General features: G+C 34.6%; 1 protein-coding gene across 1 annotated transcript in view; it reads left to right on the forward strand.

The window, feature by feature from the left end:
- The first annotated feature begins 17,066 nt into the window (after window positions 1-17,066).
- LOC131431266 (elongation of very long chain fatty acids protein AAEL008004) overlaps window positions 17,067-21,724 on the forward strand; it is a 64,214-nt gene continuing 59,556 nt past the window's right edge. The window contains exon 1 of the mRNA XM_058596876.1: window positions 17,067-17,829. The gene's annotated coding sequence lies outside the window, so the exon portion shown is untranslated. The remainder of the gene's footprint in view (window positions 17,830-21,724) is intronic.

The following is a 21,724-nucleotide window of genomic DNA, read 5'->3' on the forward strand; positions in this document are numbered from 1 at the left end:
AGAAAATCTGTAATCTGATTTAACGAATGCGAACGCAAAAATCTATACTATACAGATAAATCTGTATGAATGGCATCTCTGGTTCTACATTTTGTTTTTAGAAGGGCTAATGTCTCAACAGTAACAATTCTTTTTTTGTTTTTTTTTAATTCTCCAAATTAACTGCAGAGTAAAATTTTAAATTTGAAACGAAAGGTAATAAAAACGATCCAAAAAATTTTAAACGTCGAAATGTCGCCATTGCTAATTTATGGGATGAATAAAGTACCAACGATAGAATGAATACAAAACCTTTGAGATGAAATTAGGAGCACAGTAGTGTACATATCAGAAGTGTTTTTAGCTGATTTTTTAATTATTTTTTTTATTTCCAAGGAATGTGAATCAATTCCCAATGTGGAGCAAGGCGAATTAACCAGAAATATGAAAAAATCGTAGTGATTTTGGTTGCTAAAACAGGTTTTTAAGGTAACGTCCTTACAAATGAGATGAAATAGGGAGCCCTTACCCTAGTTAGTTTAGACAGCAAGGAGAATCCATTTTTTTTGATTTGGTTAGAGATTAGATATTGACATTACTTCGTATCGCATAAGGCTTTCGATTGATGATGATCAAGTGATATCTTTCTAGTATTATGGCTGTCTATTGCAAAAAAAACAGAATACAATAAATTAAATGTATGAATTGATAGCGAACCTCTCGACAGTCGGTTGTCCGTAGTTTTGGAAGAAATTTCGTATTGTAGTAGGGAGCACAAAACGAGATCAAATTGCAACGAATTCTCGGTAGGCAGCTACCCAGAGCAATAAATACATGATAATATTATAAGTAATAAGTAGATTACATTATCTACCAAGATAAATCCCGATCATTTCCTCGCCCCACTAACACCTCTCCTTCCTACATTCTGTGACACTTGTGATGATGCAGGGACGTTCTATTCCTTTCCATATTCTGTCTATGTTCTAAGTCAGTTCAGGTTGCACGTTGAGCATGATCTACGACTCCCCAGGTATCATGCATTTGGTTTAATATGCAATTTCAACTGGTTTCTGATCAATCACGGGAAACTCACGGGCGGTCAACTAAGCTAAGCTACATCGTTTAATAATTCAAAATAGTGCACCTCATTTTTTTGTATTTTAAGTAATCGGTTTCCTAATATTGTTCCATGAAAAATACTCTCTTGATTACTCCCTTGATTGATTTGTGATCTTCAGAAAGAATGACTATTCGAAATAAACAAAAATATTCTTCTTCGCCAGCTACAAGCAATACTAATACTTTTAAGCTACTTATATCTATGTATTTTTTTTTAATTTTAGAAAACTGTAGTATCTGTTCATTTGTGTAGCTCGAGCATTTTGATTACAACGACCAAAATCAATTCCTAAATCACACAGCATCTTTTTTTGTTTTATGAACTTAAACGATAATGACATTCCGATGTGTAGAACATTGTTTCCTAGACTTTGTTAGACTATAACAATCAATTGATGACCTCCCCGTTCTATCGAAAATTTCCATCGTTCTTCAAGGTAAAAAATGCGCTGGACTACAAAAAAGGAGGAAACATATTGAAATTTTTTTAACAGTTGTATCGATACGGTGTTTAGGAAGTTTTACTGATGCCAAACCCGTGTTCGCTATATGATGCTTGAATTAGATACGTGCGAATATTAATCTCTGTCACGAATAAGAAAAAAACGTGGCTCAATAAAGTGCTCACGATGGTTGGAGCTCATTTTATAAAAACAAAATTTTAACTCATTTATCATACATACACAACATCGTTGAACATAAAATATGACAGACCTATCATATCAATACCGGATGTGTTATTAAAGTGTGAAGTCAATCTTTCGCTGGATAAACTTGCTTATAAACGAAATACTAGTAGTCTATTGGAATTTTTTTTTATTTACTGAATCAAGAACTGCCACTGAGTCTAATCCTAAAAATATCATCGCCGAATCGTTTCCCAATATGAAATAGAACAAATATACTGATTTGAAGTGAACAAATTAAAACGAAAATTGCTAAACCGAAACCTCACCTTCAAAACTACCGAATACCGGTCTATTTTGACCGAATTTTACCACCAAACCAAAGGCTATGCTGACATAACACCCGCAACGATGGACACCTGGCTGACAGGCCGAAAGGCAGGCAACAGCAACAGGAGCTCGGCTCAACCAGTTTGCTGAACTCGGCCGTTTGGCCTTGGGTTGCAGTTATTTCCAAATGCAGCGTGCGCGCATATTCAGCGGGTTTTTCTGCCTCGCTTGCCACTTTGGGTGATAGATCTCATAGATCTACGGTCTCGGTAATAACTAAACTCAAGTTTCAAACGTTTAGGACATACCGGTATCGAGCGCAATCGATTACCGATTACCAGTTCGGTGGCTTGCAGATCGGTGGTCTCAGCTGACTCGATATTTTACTGTAGCTGTAGGCAAACGGAATCGGAAATTTTCCTATCCAACTATTAAGTAATTCCTGAATTATTAACTTAAAATATCATTGAGATGGATTGAAACTTCATTTGAAAAGCAAAAAAATTGAAGGGTAAAAGTCAGAAAGTAATACAGATAAGAATGGAGTTTAAAAAACGAAACTTTACATAATAAATTTAAATCAAACAATCCCATAGTAGAGACATTAAGTAAAAAAATAACAGAATCAAAAATTACAAAGTTACTAGTAAACAATTACGGAGTTAATACCTTAAAAAAAGGACTGAAAAAGAATTGAAAAATTACTTGCGAATATAAAATAATTTAAAGAGTAACGGAGTAAAAAATATCATTTAACATCAAAATGTTCATTCAAATTTAACCCCGTGCTGACAGTTCAGTACATGGGGCGCTGGTCTTACTAGTCAGCTGTCGTATGTTCGAGCCTCGTCCTGGAAGGGTACTTAGTGTCAATTGAATCGTAGCACCAACCATGTAATGGTACTGAACGCTTTGAATCAACTACAAGATCTGTTGAACCAACGGTCAAATTTCACAAAAGGAATTATATCGTTTACAAAAGGAATTCAATGCCAAGGCTTTGCTCATAAATTCAAAGCAAAGAAACTTATAAAAGAAGAATACTGGGACCGAAATACAGAGAACGAAATTACTAATCACTTGAAGCAATTACAATATAAAGAATTAATCAAAATAGTAAAAAAAAATACTATACAAAGAATTACAGAATGTAAAATTTCAGGGTTCCGAAATAAAAGAATAAGCAACATCCAAGTAAATGATTACTAAATAATGAACCACACAATGAAAAAAAAAAAGAATGTAAACATTTACCGAGTACAGAATTTAGATAGTAAAAAATTACAGAGTCAAGAATTACATATAACAGAATCACAGAGTAAGAATCTAAAAAAATCTTTTATAGATGTAATTACATTAGAATCGCATAAACAGTAAAAAATGTAAAAAGTAAAATTATAGTATAAAAAGATAAAGAGTAAAAAATAAAAGAGTGAGCAGCTAAACAGCAGAGTAAAGAATTTTAAATAAACAAATAAGAGCGTGAAGAATTAAATGCAAAGGAACAAAAGAGAGAAAGAATCTATTGAACAACTGACCATAGTGAAATTATCTAAAGATTTACAAACCTATAGAGTATAGAAATACTTAGTAAAGAATTAATAAGTTAAGAATTATTTAGTGAAGAACTGTATAATAAAAAATACAGAGTAGATATTAATCTTAAGAAATAATTAATAAAGAACTACAGTGTAAATAAAGGGTGATTTTTTAAGAGCTTGAGAACTTTTTTAAACAATAAAACGCATAAAATTTGCAAAATCTCATCGGTTCTTTATTTTAAACGTTAGATTGGTACATGACATTTACTTTTTGAAGATAATTTCATTTAAATGTTGACCGCGGCTGCGTCTTAGGTGGTCCATTCGGAAAGTCCAATTTTGGGCAACTTTTTCGAGCATTTCGGCCGGAATAGCCCGAATTTCTTCGGAAATGTTGTCTTCCAAAGCTGGAATAGTTACTGGCTTATTTCTGTAGACTTTAGACTTGACGTAGCCCCACAAAAAATAGTCTAAAGGCGTCAAATCGCATGATCTTGGTGGCCAACTTACCGGTCCATTTCTTGAGATGAATTGTTCTCCGAAGTTTTCCCTCAAAATGGCCATAGAATCGCGAGCTGTGTGGCATGTAGCGCCATCTTGTTGAAACCACATGTCTACCAAGTTCAGTTCTTCCATTTTTGGCAACAAAAAGTTTGTTAGCATCGAACGATAGCGATCGCCATTCACTGTAACGTTGCGTCCAACAGCATCTTTGAAAAAATACGGTCCAATGATTCCACCAGCGTACAAACCACACCAAACAGTGCATTTTTCGGGATGCATGGGCAGTTCTTGAACGGCTTCTGGTTGCTCTTCACTCCAAATGCGGCAATTTTGCTTATTTACGTAGCCATTCAACCAGAAATGAGCCTCATCGCTGAACAAAATTTGTCGATAAAAAAGCGGATTTTCCGAATGGACCACCTAAGACGCAGCCGCGGTCAACATTTAAATGAAATTATCTTCAAAAAGTAAATGTCATGTACCAATCTAACGTTTAAAATAAAGAACCGATGAGATTTTGCAAATTTTATGCGTTTTATTGTTTAAAAAAGTTCTCAAGCTCTTAAAAAATCACCCTTTAATAGAAGAGTAATGAATGACAAATTAAAGAACTTAAGAGTAAAAATTAAAGAACAAAGAATTAATTAATAAATAATCAGTAAAGTACAAAAATACAATAAATTACAAAGTAAAGAATAATAGACTAAGAAAATGAATGGTAAAGAATTACAGAGCAATGAATAAAAGAGTAAAGCGCGTAACTTGGTTAGGAACAGACAGATTTGAGAATTGAGCTACAGAAAATTCCTGAAACAAAATTTGAGTTTGGAGCATCTAGTTAATAGCTAAATGTTTCAAACAACAACAAAAACGTGAGAAATCAAAAAATGCGTTCCAATACACCGTAATTTAGAAGATGACTCATAATTGAATATGACTGTACAAAAAATTACACACAGAAAAAATGATGAATTTAAAACTAAGAAGTGCAGAATTAAATAGTAACGAAGTAGAGAGTGAATATTCACATATTAATGATCTACAGAGTGAAAAATGAGAGTGTAAAGAAATGAATGAGTTTAAAACTACAGTGTAAAGAAACATAGAGTGAAGAATGACAGAGTAAAGAACAACAGCGTATAGGATCAAATAGTAGAGAATTACATCGTAGAGGAAAAAAACAGAGTGAAAATTAACTTAAGAGTGAATAATAATAGGGAAAAGAACAGCAGTGTCAAAAATTACAAAACAAAAAAAAACAGAATTTGAAAGTAAGGAACTAAGTAGTGAAGAATTACAGAAAACAGAATGAAAAAATAAAAAAAAAAGAAAAAGAATCTTAATGCAAAGATCTATAGAGTAAGTAATAAAGTAAGCAAAGAGTAAAGGATCGAAGATTCTAGAACTACAGAAGTCAACAACTACAACGAACAAATTCGAAAATAGAATTTTGCTTTTTTTATTTCTTTCACGTTTCATCTTCGAAACTAAACTGCCATGTTCCCACAACAGACAGACGCAAAACTACCTCTATTTGAGCTCCGTTTTTTAGACTATTACGATAACTCTAACGTAAACGAATGACGACTTGCTAGCCGTAAACACATTGTGAACATTTAGGAGTAAATAAGAGTAAATAATTACAGAAGGTACAATTAATGAGCGAAAAATTACTGAGTATAAACAACAGAGATAAGAATTACCGAACAAAAATTAATGAATGGAAAATGACTGATCTCAAAATTGCAAAGTGAATGAGAGTAAGTAATCCAAAATAATTCAACGAGTAAAGAAAATAGGGTAAACACTCCGGATTGAATAATCTTAAAAAAAGTTTGACAGTGAAGCAAAACATTAATGAAAAATTAAAAAATTATAGAGTAAAGCGCTAGCATGTAAATAATTACAGAGTAAAAAATTATTGGTAAAGAGTTACAGAATGATTGCTGAGAAATAAATTACACAGCAAAGAATCACAAAGTATAGAATAACTGTGTAAAAAATGACACAGTGAAAACTTAAAAAGTAAAAAGCAATAGAATGCTGGATTATTGAATGATGAAATACACAGCAGAAATATGAAGAGGTAAATAATAGTAAGAGAAGAATTGAAGAGTGACGACTTAAATTTCGAAGTGCTAAAGAGAAGTTGATAAAAGAGTAACTGGCTAAAGTGGAAAAACGATGAAGTTGAGTAACGGTAAAGTGGAATATCGGTACAATGAAAAAAAGATAAAAGACAAAACATAAAGTAGAAAGTCGGCAAACTGGTATAGGAAAACTAAAGGAAACTGGAAAAACGGTAGACGGTAAAGTTTAAATATGGTCAAAGGGTAAAAAGAGTAAAAGGGTAAAAGGGTAAAAGGGTAAAAGGGTAAAAGGGTAAAAGGGTAAAAGGGTAAAAGGGTAAAAGGGTAAAAGGGTAAAAGGGTAAAAGGGTAAAAGGGTAAAAGGGTAAAAGGGTAAAAGGGTAAAAGGGTAAAAGGGTAAAAGGGTAAAAGGGTAAAAGGGTAAAAGGGTAAAAGGGTAGAAGGGTAAAAGGGTAAAAGGGTAAAAGGGTAAAAGGGTAAAAGGGTAAAAGGGTAAAAGAGTAAAAGGGTAAAAGGGTAAAAGGGTAAAAGGGTAAAAGGGTAAAAGGGTAAAAGGGTAAAAGGGTAAAAGGGTAAAAGGGTAAAAGGGTAAAAGGGTAAAAGGGTAAAAGGGTAAAAGGGTAAAAGGGTAAAAGGGTAAAAGGGTAAAAGGGTAAAAGAATAAAAGGGTAAAAGGGTAAAAGGGTAAAAGGGTAAAAGGGTAAAAGGGTAAAAGGGTAAAAGGGTAAAAGGGTAAAAGGGTAAAAGGGTAAAAGGGTAAAAGGGTAAAAGGGTAAAAGGGTAAAAGGGTAAAAGGGTAAAAGGGTAAAAGGGTAAAAGGGTAAAAGGGTAAAAGGGTAAAAGGGTAAAAGAGTAAAAGGGTAAAAGGGTAAAAGGGTAAAAGGGTAAAAGGGTAAAAGGGTAAAAGGATAAAAGGGTAAAAGGATAAAAGGGTAAAAGGGTAAAAGGGTAAAAGGGTAAAGTGGTAAAAGGGTAAAAGAGTAAAAGGGTAAAAGGGTAAAAGATTAAAAGGGTAAAAGGGTAAAAGGGTAAAAGGGTAAAAGGGTAAAAGGGTAAAAGGGTAAAAGGGTAAAAGGGTAAAAGGGTAAAAGGGTAAAAGGGTAAAAGGGTAAAAGGGTAAAAGGGTAAAAGGGTAAAAGGGTAAAAGGGTAAAAGAGTAAAAGGGTAAAAGGGTAAAAGGGTAAAAGGGTAAAAGGATAAAAGGGTAAAAGGGTAAAAGGGTAAAAGGGTAAAAGGGTAAAAGGGTAAAAGGGTAAAATGGTAAAATGGTTAACGATAATAAGGGAAAATGGAAAACTAATAAAGACTTACAAATAAATCCATCAATTGAAAATCAATATCAAAGATCCAAGTTCAAAGTTGTAAACAACAAATTCATGACAATGATTCGACAAACCTCTAATTATCAAACCAATCGATTCGATCGCACACCAATACTGTGCATGCAAATTGTTTCGAACTAACGAACCGAAAACAGTGCGTTCCATCGCCCCTTTCATTTAATTCGTGTTCTTCCATGGAGCACCACAGCCATCGGTAGTTTTTCTACACTCGTCAAGTCTTCTTCACCGAGAGTGTCTCATTGTTGTCCATTGATCGACTGCTCTAAGTATGGTCAATGCCAAACCTCAGGGTTGATCCTCAAAAACGCATCCGTCGGACTCTGGACCAGTCTGCGGTATGAACTCAGCTGATCTTGAATTCGATAAATAGAAAGTCTAATAGTGAGTACATTCGACTATATCCATCTGCGCTGTTCAATACCATTGAAGTCATTACTGACCGCTCCGGCACTCGGATCATGCAGGGTAGTAAAAAAAAAACAACAACAAAAGTCGTAAACATAAATATCAAATCGCATTGCCCCGCGTTCAAACTTCTTAGTTCAATGTCGGTAAACAGACCACCGATCATTGCGCGTCTTGTGGTTGATTCTATCAGTTGCAGATCCGATTGACTGCACGGAATGATTTGCTCCAAGCTGGTTAGTCGGTAGAATATGAATAATATTCGTCACCAGGTTCGAAAGCTTCCGAAAGTGGAGGGGACTGTCATGAATGCATTTGTTAGATTAATCGTCGCCTCTAAGGTTTCGGTAGAAACGAAGTGAGGAGCGAACTGAGGCAAATATATGCTTGCAAATGGCACAAATTTGTTGTTGACTAGCCCGGCGCTCGATTGAAAGATAGTGAGGGTAATCCGACGATGGTAAGAGAATCTGGTCCCGATCGATCACTGCAAAAAAAAAACACGGTTTTATGGCTTCATCTTACGCAACGCCTTCTCGTTCATGTCGCATGCAAAAAAAAAGTTCAATGTCTTTACCGCGTTCATGTACCTGACAGTTCGTCATTCGTGCATTGCTGTAGATTACATGAGATTAACCAGTTGTGTTGATAGTTTACCTGTTGGCTAAGATTCGGTGGAAGTTCAAGAGTAGAGATCATTGTAGAATTATGCTTACTCTGTGTGTGTGTCCAACTTTTCTCTTACCAGGAAGGGGTTTAGTAAATCAAAAAAAGGCATGCAGTTTGTAGAATTTGGATTACTTTGATAGTCAAAAATAATCAAAATGACGAGCTAGATCTGATCAATTTTATTTCCTTTTTATAACCGGTTTATTTTGTTCAATGAAAAAGTTTACAAAATCTTTTGCGACCCTCGCGCATGATCTTTCTTTTTAAACTAATAATTTCAAAGTGAATCGTTTTGAAGCTACTGGAATTGAAAAATACACTCACTCACTGACTTTCTATTTTTCGAAAAGCATCGTTTCACGAAACCTTGACAAAATTCTTGGATAAAAAGAAAGAATGTAAAGAAAATTTATTCCACCATTCGAATCGAGGAAACCTCCGCACCAAATTCAGCAACAATGACGGCGCTGTTTTCACCTCCGGGGTGGAGAGGGGATTGCAGATCCGACCGCGAGACATCACTCAATGATGACTGCAAATTCAGCATTGTGTTATGTATCCGTCGAGTGCGCGGGCATTTCTGCAATTTACTGCACCCATCCGATGCGCCCTAATTGCACCGGTGACCTCTGCTTCAACTACCCTAGCTACTGGTAAGAAAATGTTCCACTCGGTGCAGAATTGCGCAGACTGGCTGCTGCTCTTGATAAGGCATTCTGACCGCAGCGAGGCTGGTTTGGGGTCCAACATTGCCAATTTTAACGTTTGCCATCATTCACTCACCGAGATTGGCCCGATCGCCTTTTTTAGCCTTCGCCGCATAACAGCTTGGGAATTATTACTTTATTATTGGAATTGATCCGTGTCCGTGGTTCTATTTAGTGTTGGCCATTTATTAGAATATCCTTTTGCACATTTTATTTGAAGCGGATTTTACTACTTTTGGTGTCTAGAAATTGCTAATGGCTTTTAAATCAATAATATCTCCTGATAACTTATCAAATTTATCTAAGTGGTTAATTTGTTTCGCTTCAGTCAAAGCATCAACATCAAATTCTGTAAAGGGGAATAATAATAATAATAATAATAATAATAATAATAATAATAAATAAATAAATAGAACAAAAACATCTTATAAGTGAAGATGCCAAAAACTAGACAAAGTTCAATCCCTTCTCTTACTCAAGATATATCCGCTTAAGTCTGCAAAAACTTCAGTTCAATCTCTCAATCAATGGTTGTCCGCCATAAGACATTCGAGTCACAAATACTTTTAAAATCAGCTTTTTCCTTTGTTGATTCACCTTGCTAACTGCGATGTAGTTTCTTGTATGTTCTCAATAGCAACACAAAAAGTACATTAAGTAAATCTGCTGCAACACGATAATTATTTGAACCATTCACAACATTGATGGTGTCGATGTCTCGCTAACCGAAAGTCAAGTTTAAAATCACATTCCCTTTTTCATCATCGTTACTCTTAATGCTCGAGCAATTCCCGAAATGATTAGCAAGTGATCAGACTTCACGTACTCCGATTTCGATAAAACTTTGCTCACGATTTCAGCGTGAATAACCATTTGCTTCGCATGAATGAAAAGACCACTGCGACACAAGAATGGCTTAAAAAAGGCAGTTATTTTTTGTCTATGTTTCCTGCAAATGGTTAAAATTTGAAAAATGTCAACTGTCAAAAATTGGGGTCAAGAAGCAATTGCAGGAAATCGACTGAGAACTCTAATACAAAAAAAAAAAAAATAAATGCCTTCTTGGAAAATTAGATAGTTAACGAAAATTGTAAAAAATAAAAAATAATCTTTTCTAACATTTTTTAAATTTCATTTTATGTTGTTTCAAATCAAAAGATGGCTTTTTATTAACGTTAACGGTCAACGTTTCGAAGGTTATACCTTGATTATCAGGGCCTTGCGAAATATATTTATAGCCATTTTACAATCACATCTCCATTTTTACATTTTAGCCATTTTTATCCATTTTTGCAATTTTTATCCCGGGTTGGCGGTTCAATGCATAGGACGCAGGTCTTATAAGCCAGTTGTCGTATGTTCCAGCCCCGACCTGGACGAATTCTTAGCGTCAGTACTAGCCATGCAATGATTGTTGGAGCAGTTTTTTCGCAGTTTGTAGAGCAGTTTTATAGCAGTGTTTGGTATATTTTTCGAGAAATTTTTAAGGCTGTTTTTAAACCAGTTTAAAGCAGTTTTTAGAGCAGTTTTTAGAGCAGTATTTAGAGCATTTTTTGGAGCTGCTATCGAGCAATTCTTTAGAGCAGATTTTCAATTTGTTTATAAAGCAGTTTTTTAAATAGATTTCGAGCAGTTTTTTTGGAAGTTTCTAGAAAAGTTATTAAGCAATTTAATTGAAGTATTTGGAATAGTTATCGTTGCAGTTATCGATCATTTTTGTTTTGTTTCGGACATTTTTAAGCATAATTGTGCTGTTTTTGACGAAGTTTTCGATCAGTTTTTTGCGTAGTTTCTATAGCAATTTTTTGAAAAGTTTTCGAGCAGTATTTTAACAGTTTGTCGGGCAGTTTTATAACAGTTCTGGGTATACTTTTCGAGCAGTTTTTCAAGCAGTTTTCAGAGTAGTTTTAGAGCAGTTTTTCAATGTGTTTTCAGAGTAGTTTTAGGAGCAGTTTTTTTCAAAGTTTCTAGAACAGTTTTTAAGTAATTTTATGGAAGTTTTTGGAAAAGTTTTCGAGCAGTTTTTTTAACTTTTAGTGCAGTTTTTGGAGCTGTTTTTAGTGTAGTTTTTTAGCAGTTTATTGAGCAGTTTTTGAACACTTTTTAGAGCAGTTTTATGATAGTTATTGCGCAGTTTTTGAGCAAAGTATTTGGTAATGTTTTCGCTTAGTTATTCAAGCATTTTTTAAACAGTTTTTGGAATTATTTTCGTGCATTTTTTCGAACAGTTATCGAGCATTTTTAAGCAGTTTAAGTTAAGTTTTTCAAGCAGCTTTCGAATAGTTTCTTGAGCAGTTTCTAGAGCAGTTTTAAGAGCAGTTTTTTAATAAGAACCTAGATTTGTTTTTGGAACGATTTTCAAGCAGTTTTATAGCAGTTTTTGGTACATTTTTCGGTCAGTTTTTCAAACTGTTTTTAGAGAAGTTTTTGAAGCAGTTTTTGCAGCAGTTTTGAAGCAGTTTTTAGAGCAGTTTTTGGAGCAATTTTGAAGGAGTTTTTTGGGCTCTTTCTGGAGCAGTTTTCAAGCAGATTTATAGCGGTTTTTGGAAAAGCTGTCGATCAGTTTTTAGACTGTTTTCGAACAGATTGTAAAAAGTTTTAAGAGCAGTTTTTTTAATCGTTTTCAAGAAATTTCAAGATCAGTTTTTTGTAGAAGTTTCTAAAACTGTTTTTTGAATAGTTTTCTAGCAGTTTTCAACAGTATCTAGATGAGTTTTAGAGCAGTTTTCAAGCAATTTTATATCAGTTTTGACACATTTTTCTAGCAGTTTTTATGTTGTTTAAGAGCAGCTTTTAGAACAGTTTTGGAGCAGCTTTCGAGCAGTTTTCAAGCAGTTTTATAGCGGTTATTGGAATAGTTTTCGAGTAGCAGTTTTTGGAGCAGTTTCTAAAGCTGTTTTTTTGGAATAGTTTTCTAGCAGTTTTTCAGCAGTTTCTAGATAAGTATTTGAGCAGTTTCTAAACGAGTTTTTGGGGCAGTTTGCAAGCAGTTTTATATCAGTTTTTGGTATATTTTTCCAGCAGTTTTTATAGCTGTTTTAAAGTAGTTCATAAAACGGTTTTTGGAGCAGTGCTAAAAAGCAGTTTCTAGAACAGTTTTCAAGTAGTTTGAAGAGCAGTTTTTGGAATTGCTTTTCGAGTAGTTTTTCAAGCTGTCTTTCGAGAAGTTTTAGTGCAGTTTTTGGAGCAGTTTTCAAGCAGTTTCAAAAGTAGTTTTGGAGCAGTTTTTAAAGCTGTTTTTTGAAACAGTTTTCTAGCAGTTTTTGAGCAGTTTCTAGATGAGTTTTTGGGACAGTTTTTAGGCAGTTTCATATCATTTTTGTTTAACATTCTTTGAATTTTGGAAAAGTTTTCGAACAGTTTTTGAATAATTTCTAGAACAGTTTTCAAGCAATTTACAGCAGTTTTTGGAATAGTTTTCGAGCAGTTTTTCAAGCTGTTTTCGAGTAGTTTTGAGAGTAATTTTCGGGGCAGTTTTTTAGCAGTTTAAGAGCACTGTTTTGAAGTTTTCGAGCAGTTTTTAAATAGTTTTAAGAGCAGTTTTTGGAGCAGTTTTAAGCAGTTTATCAAGCTGTTTTTCGAGAGGTTTTTAAAGCAGTTATTTGAGCAGTTTTTAAGCAATATTAAGAGCAGTTGTAAAAGCAGTTTGGAGGTTTTGGAGCTATTTCTAAAGCTTTTTTTGGAACAGTTTTCTAGCAGTTTTTCAGCAGGTTCTAGATAAGTATTTAAGGCAGTTTTCAAACAGTTTTATATCAGTTTTTGATGCATTTTTCTAGCAGTTTCTGAAGCTGTTTTAGAGCTGTTCTTAGAACAGTTTTTGGAGCAGTTTCTAAAGCTGTTTTTGAAAAAGTTTTCTGACAGTTTTTCAGTACTTTCTAAATGAGTTTTTGGGGCAGTTTGAAAGCAGTTTTATATCAGTTTTTAGTACATTTTTCTAGCAGTTTTTAAAGCTGTTTTAGATTAATTCTTAAAACAGTTTTTGGAGCAGTTTTTAGCAGTTTTTTAAACAGTTTATAGAACAGTTTTCAAGCAGTTTTAAGAGCAGTTTTTGGAATTCCTTTTCGAGTAGTTTCTCAAGCAGTCTTTCGAGAAGTTTTGGATCAGTTTTTGGAGCAGTTTTCAAGCAGTTTCAAGAGCAGTTTTGGAGCATTTTTTAAAACTGTTTCTGAAACAGTTTTCTAGAAGTTTTTCAGAAGTTTCTAGATGAGTTTTTGGGACAGTTTTTAAGCAGTTTTATATCATTTTTTAACATTTTTTAAAACAATTTTTATAACAGTTTTCGAGCAGTTTTGGAATAATTTCTAGAACAGTTTTCAACCAATTTACAGCAGTTTTTAGAATAGTTTTCGAGCAGTTTTTCAAGTTGTTTTAGAGTAGTTTTTAAAGCAGTTTTCGAGAAGTTTTTTCAGCAGTTTTAGGAGCACTTTTTTGAAGTTTTCGAGCAGTTTTTGGATCAGTTTTTGGAGCAGTTTTCAAGCTTTTTTTCGAGAGGTTTTTTAAGCAGTTTTTGAAACAGTTTTCAAGCAGTATTAGGAACAATTGTAAAAGCAGTTTTTGGAACAGTTTTTAAGCAGTTTCAAGAGCAGTTTTTGGAGCTGTTTCTAAAGCTGTTTTTGGAATAGTTTTCTACAAGTTTTTCAGCAGTTTCTAGATAAGTACTTGAGGCGGTTTTCAAGCAGTTTTATATCAGTTTTTAATACATTTTTCTAGCAGTTTCTAAAGCTGTTTTCGAGCAGTTCTTAGAACAGTTTTTGGAGCAGTTTTTTAAGCAGTTTCTAGAGCAGTTTTCAAGCAGTTTTTGGAAATGCTTTTCGAGTTGTTTTTCAAGCTTTCTTTCAAGAAGGTTTAGATCAGTTTTTGGAACAGTTTTCGAGTAGTATTTAAGCAGTTATAAGAGCAGTTTTTGGAACAGTTTTGTAACAATATTCGGAATATCAGTTTTTACACCTTCCAAGCTGTTTTAGAGCAGTTTTTTAGCAGTTTTTGGTACAATTTTCGAGTAGCCGTTGAGTAGTTTCTAGAGCAGTTTGCAAGCAGTTTTATAGCGGTTTTTGGAATAGTTTCCGAGCAGTTATTCAAGTTGTTTTTGAGAGGGTTTTAGAGCAGTTCTAGGTGCAGTTTTTGAGCGGTTTTTGGAGGAATCTTCAAACAGTGCAGCAAAATGCGGTGCCTAAGTGTTGATCTCGAAAAAGTCAATTATCAATGTGTATCAAACAGCAACAAAGACACTAAGAGGTTTGATTTGAATCTTGATCTGTGAAAACCGTTGTTAATCGTTGCTGAGAAATCGAAGTGAGTTTCGTTTTTGGAAAGCTTTTCTTCACTATTACCGGTGCGTTTGGAAGCGGAAACCGGGGACTAACTTACTAAGTCTGTCAACTAGATGAATTACCAGTAAATTTTATAAAAATTTGCACCTCGTTTCGTCATCACTTTAAAAAAAATCATGAAATTGAAAACTTTCCACTTATCGTGCTGTAATACCGGACCGAAAGTCGTTTCTGGATAAAATGTTCGGAGACTTTTTGAAAAAAATTTAAAACCTTTCATTTGCATCTCAGTTTGTAGAAATCGACTTCTCATAGATTTGTACATCGTGCCTTGTAATTCCGGAACCAGAAATCGGATGAAAATAAATTTCAATACCGAGCTATGAGACCATTGTCCTTTCGTTAGAATCTAAGTTTGTGAAAATCGGTCACGCCATCTCTGAGAAAAGTGAGTGACAATTTATGACATATTTTTGGTGCATATCACCCTGTAATTCCGGAAGCCCAGTCAGTCCTGATCAATATCGGAGTAAATTTTGAACTTACTTGTGTTAGACATGTATTTGTCTGTTTATTTATTTATTTAGTTATTTATTCATTTATTTATTTATTTATAGTAAAATTTATTTATTTATTTATTAAACACAGTCCATCGGACTAATGTCTAATTCGACTAACAGGGTGGGAAAAAGGCCGTCTGAGTTGGAACAAATTTATGTCATTCTCATATAGGCATAAGAACCACTATCTTTTTAACACAATCATCAAAATTACATGATAATTACACAACAACTTAAAAGCTAGGGCAAACCACTTTTAACAAATTAAATTATATCGAATTATCAATAGTCAAATTATTGCAGATCGCATGATTTTTTCAACGAAGCGGCCGGATGGCTCTACAAACTCAAAAAACTCTTCTACTGCAGTCAATGTTCTTATGCATGCAGTAATTGGCTTGTTGTATCCGAATACAGTCCTATGAAATCTGTGCTGAAGTTTGTGTATTCGAAAATTAAGGTCAGAAAGCAGTTCAGGAGCATCAATCTCTCCGTTCATCAACTTAACAATCGCCTGTGGAATTTTTCTACGTCGCTGTATCGAGTCGATTCCCAAAAATTGGCATCTATATGACGGCAAGTTTACTGGATCTTTCCACGGTAAATTTCGTAAAATTTCAAATCATCTGCGTAGACTAATTTACATCCAGCTCCCAAAAGCAACGCCACATCGTTGAAGAATAATACGAATAACAAGGGTCCTAAGTTACTACCATGTGCGACACCTGATTTTTTCGAAAATAAATATTAAGTTATAGTTTAAAAAACATACAGTGATACTTTTCTAGAAACAACACTTTTTTGCTTGGAATTAAATTATTTAGTGCAGTTTAGAGTAGTTTGGACTTGTGTGGTACCATAGTTTACTCGTAACTTAATAGGTGTTTTGAAATAATGAACACGAGATAATCATATTAGCAACAATGGTTTGTCACAATTGATCGAATTTGATTTCATTCTATTTCCTGGTTTAGCCGTGATTGTTCAACAAAAATTGGAATTTTAAAAACCATCGCCTACTTTTGATGGAACAAATTAGAACAATAGTAAAAACATCAAAATGTTTCTTCTCTGCTCATTGCAACATCTCAACATAATGGGATTATAATTGAACAAACCGAGTAGCTAATCAAGATCAGTTCATCGATGTAGGCAAAAAAAAACGATACGTAATCGTTTCTGTCAACTTGTTTTCTTGTTCATAGTTTCGATCCGGCACGAATACACAAACACGACTGGCAGCGTCTCAAATCGTGAAATGATGACGCTTCGAACTCTAAACCACCGTCGCTACCAGTTAGGCGCAACCAAATTGAAAGCCCGTTTAAACAAAAAAAAAACAGCCCCGCATGGAATCGATCGTTTTTTCAAAAAACCAAAACTGTGCCCCGACAACTGTGCCAGGCCGACACGCAACTGGCGCGGATTGAGTTTTACCGCCAGCAGTCAGTTTTTAATTTCTGACCCGGTCGGTTGACATACTCAGTTTAGTCGGTGATTTGAACCAAGTTAGTCGCAGCTAGTTTGTCAGTTGGTGTTTTTTTTTTCTTCTTTCGCCCTTCGCCAACCATAAACCGAAAACAGTCCTCTTGACACGGTATTCTAGCTTCTAGATTGCTAACAACTGCTAACAAGTGCAAACGAGACGAAAGGAAGAAGGAAAAGTACAAGTGATCGAGGGTACTGATCTTGGAGGCCAACCACAACCGACACTGTATGCAGTTAGTTTTCCATGCATGATTCTTCGTGTGAGCGACGAGATCCATTCAACCCCCTTGCGGCTTGCCAGTGAGAGTGAAAAACTACCCCCCATCGGCCAACGGCATTCAAGAGCTTTTGCTGCGAGAGAACTTGGAGAGCACACGGAGAACAGCAGAATCGTAGTCATCGAGAGCTTTTATAAAGTGCGGTGTTGTTTTTATTCACACGTTAATTTATTAAACTTCTTCCACCGAATCACGTCGCGGTTCTTGCGACGAAACACGCTTCCCAAAACCGTTCCGTGTTCTGAACGTCGTCCGTTCCGAGCGTACTACTACGAATTTCTCCAACCGCGTGCTAGAAAGCAACCCGATCGGCGAAGATCCTGTTTCGGGGGTTGACACATCCAACTTGATCTGGTCGAAAACTTGATCCGATTTTTTTTTCGATCGAACACAGCCTCAGCGGGTCGTCGAGTGCGTTGGTGTTGGTGCTTTGAAAACACGATTAGAACTCGCCGTCAGCTGCCAGTCGTGAAACAAATGTCGGTCGGGTAAGATCCGCGTGGCACAACACAACCACCAAACAGCTCACTCAAGTCCTCGGGTGTTAATCTTTTACCAGCAGTACTCTGCTCTAAATCGGTGCTTCGGTGCGTCCGTGGATGGTGATTGTGGCTGACTCCCTGTCAGTTTCTGCATCTCGGGGGCAAAAAAAAAACCGCATGATTCAACGCCGCAGCTGCGCACTAACAACCGAAAGGATACGCGAACTGCAATCCAAAACATTGTGTCTGTAAGTGAATTCCAGTGACAGTTCCCAGTGGAGAAATCCGGAAAAAATACATTTGTTCTGAGTTGTTTTGGATTTTCTTTTTCTGTTCTATCAAATCGGATTCTCGAATCGAAACAATTGTGTGTCTATGTGCTGGAAACAATTGGAGAACACTCTTCGAAGCTGACGGTGTTGCAAATTCAATGTGGTAAGTTTCATGAATTTAACTTGCATGTCGAGGCTAGTGCTAGGAACCAGTCAAAGTGGAGGGGGATAGTGTTGCATAAAATGCAGTTTTTTGAGGTCAATGACATGTCTAATAGAAAATGAAATGAAAGTGCGGAGAAAGGAGCAGATTACAAACTCGCTGCAGATCCTCTATTACGAAATCAGTATATCAAATGGCCCTGGATGAGAATTATTTGGAAAGAACGACGTAAGAAACCAACAAATCTAACAAAGTGCTGTTGATAATTTTTCAATACTATTGCTTGGACGTCATAATCTTACATAAAAGCAAATATATTGCCCCATAGTCAGGACTCGAACCCACAACTACCCAATCCGGAAAATCAATCTGCCAATTTAACTACTTTGGATGAGATGAAACAAAATCAAGAATGCAATTATTTCATACACCAAATTTTATATCAGAAATGGAAATAAGCCCATTTTGTGCACGAAAATGTGAATCAAGATTTCCGATTAAAATTTAAAAAAAATCGAAGCGTGAATTAAGAAATTCGGTAAATTGCGAATATTTCTTTAAATTTTGGGAACACAGAGTAACAGCAGACCTTATGCATGCACCCTCTTTTTATTACGCTGAGACAAATTTGTTCTCATTCCTTAGAACACACAAAGCGCAGGTGAAAAACTTTCGCTGCTCTCACCAAAACTCGTTCGCGCACCGCGACAGAAATTAATGTACAACGCTTCGTTCGTACGAAGTTCGAGTGCTCCAGTCGCATGAGAATAGGCATCGCAACCTGTGGTAATAAACTCTCCGATAAGTCCCCGACTACAAAATAAAAATTTAAAAATAATTAACTCTCCGATAAATCCCCGACTACAAAATAACATTTATACAATTTTGTTAGAACCTTACATTTTTGGCAATCCTGTTTTCTATTTTCTATTTGACATGAATTTGATTTATAGAAGTAACAGAGCGCAGCATTTGAATGGTGCGTTTGAATTGGTGCAGTAAAATCCTGCACTCCCGTTACTTCTGTGTATGATGTTCAAGCTAAATAGGGTAATATTAATCAGCTGCGTAGCACACTTTGTGATTGGACATGTTTTTCTTATCATTATAATTATTATTCATCGCATCCTGTATGTTAATATTATTAGCTGTTTTAATTGATGATATTACTTCACCACGACGGTATTACTGAATAAATTTCAAATACATCACGAAGCATGGAGTTTCGATGCGACCAGCGAAATAAACTCACCTAACGAGTCTAAAATTATTGATATCGGATAATCCATATCCATATCCGAGAAAATTGAGCGGTAAACAGTTTTGACGTTTACGTCACTTATACTATTATATTACCTGAATCGTAAGTGACAGCCATTTGAACTTCACACCTGTTTAATGAACACAGAGTAGCATTAAAACGAACCTAGCTTAGTTAAAGTGTTGATTCCGAATCAGACAGTGATACTGATAACGATGAAGACATTTACAAACTTTAAGTAAAACCAAAATTTATCTTATCAAAAATCATTAGTATGAAAATGCATTCTAATAACTACAATAAATATGTGATATGAAAAGATAATACTGAATATTTTAAATTACTGCACGCAAAGACCGAAATCAGCTTTTTGGCGAAAAAATTAGTTGATTTGCTGATTTTAGTTAGTTATTTTTTAGGACAACTAAAAAATTCTTATATTTGCTAATTCAGATTGGTTATTTTTGAATCCCTTAATAATGCTAAAAAGTTGGTTGAATTTGCTAATTTTTCAGTTGATTTTGCAACATTTACATGCTGTCATTTCTTAGCAAAGACACGCTCCACTTTCATTCAACTAATATTTTTAGCAAAATCAGCAAAACTATGGTTGATTTTAACAAATAATTATTGTTGATTTCAGTAAAAAATGTTGTTGAATTAAGTGATATTGTTGTTAATTTCAATGAATATTGACAGTTAATAATAACAATAAACCTTCTTGAGTTAAGTAAAATATATACTGATTTCAACTAATACGAACTGTTAATTTTAGCTACAGCCAAAACGAATCAAATTAATTAATTTATTTTAATTGGAATTGTCAGTTGATTTGATCAATAAACTTTCTTGAGTTTAATAAATTTATTTCAGTTTATAATGTGAATAATTGATTTTGCACTATAAACTAATAGCTTCTTTCCTAAGTTTGTAAAAGGCCTCTTAACAAAAGAAACAATATATATATGGGTACGGTCCTGATTATAACTCATTTTATCTAATTTGTTGAATTCTTATGCACTGTAAAAATGATTTGCTTCTCCAAAGCAACATTTTGTTTGTTCTCACTTACAATCACGAAGCGTAATTACAAACGATCTGCTTTGGTTAGGCACTGAATGTAATGAATGGCCAATGAAAATGTCTTACCATTTCGGATAGTAGCTCTTTGATTCATGTGTCCTACTCTATTGTTGTAAATGCTGCTTGTAACATCACGGTAAATTTTCCAAATGACCGTACAAGGAAGTGTCAGTTTCGATTTGTTTACTTTCTTTTCTGATTATTGAGCGACTAAACGAGTATATTTTCGTTTATTTACATGTACTAAGCGGAAATCAAAGCATTCAGATGTCGTCTCATACAAAAAGTTCAGAGATAGAAGTCGGAATGGCAAAGCAAGCATAGAATATGCAATAAACATGTACTTTCTGCACTGGTCACAGAAATGATTGTTAGTTGATCTTTTAATAATTCACTGATAGCTGAAAGCACTCCACAAATAAACTTAAACCAAGCAACTTTACAGCAGTTTTACATATCGGTCAGTTAGAAATTTCAAAATCTATATATAAAATATATCAAAACAATTTCAACAAGACTATCCTGTTTTGTTTTTCAACGAATTGTGTTGCTTTGACACTTCTCATGAGTTTTTGACTAATAAACTTGTTAATAAAACCAATTGCATTCTTGTTTTCTTTGTGCTGTCTTTCTGCAGTGATGATGACAGCCAAACAGCGTCAAACTATTTGATTTTAACAACAAAATTAGTTGACAACGAGAATTTCGTGTGGGATTGAAATGTTGCTGGTTTGTGTCCAGGATTTTCGCCATCTAAATATATTCGCTAAAAACAAGAACTTTTTTCAGCAAATTAAATTCTGAATATTAACCAATTTATTAGTTATTTTGGCAGTTTTGATGTTAAAATCAACTAATTCAAAAACAGCAATACGAATTAGGCGCAAAGCTAATTTCGGTCGTTCCGTGTGTGAATCATAAAATTTGCTTATTTCTACCCCTGCTTTATATAAACAGTCCTCCGTTGAGTGCTGAGAAAAAAATGAATTGAACTTGATACAGACATCATAACGAACAAAATTACTTTTTTGTAATACAATTACTTATATTCATTGCATAAAAATCTAAGTATGTGGGTTTGTTGTAATTGTTTGTTTTTACCATTGTCTGTCAACACACTTTGTTAAGAGACTCAGAATCAGTTATGTCTTGACCAAGAAATTAAAACTTTTATCCGCAAGTGCGATTTGCTTTGGGCATAAGGAGTGTATCGAAAATAAGCTATCCACAAATTTTTCTTTCAAATTATGATAAAAAACGATATTTTATTCGAGCTAAAAATTGATCTTTATTGTACGATGTTAAACTTGAGCAAAATAAAAACCGGATGAATTTTAAGTTATTCCTTCACGAATTTTCGAACTTTTGATCGTACGCTCTTCAGCAAGTTCCGGACCATTGTCGCATCGCATTTTTTGGACGCTTGAACCAAAAATTTTTTTTTGTTCCCAGCTGCCTTACCAGTCTTCTTGAAGACCCTCTTCACGATTGCCTTGTAACGTTCGATGGGTCGAAGCTGAAGGCAATTTGGTGGATTGATATTTTTCTCAA

The sequence above is a fragment of the Malaya genurostris genome, chromosome 2 (genome assembly GCF_030247185.1).
Source record: "Malaya genurostris strain Urasoe2022 chromosome 2, Malgen_1.1, whole genome shotgun sequence".
NCBI lineage: Eukaryota > Metazoa > Arthropoda > Insecta > Diptera > Culicidae > Malaya > Malaya genurostris.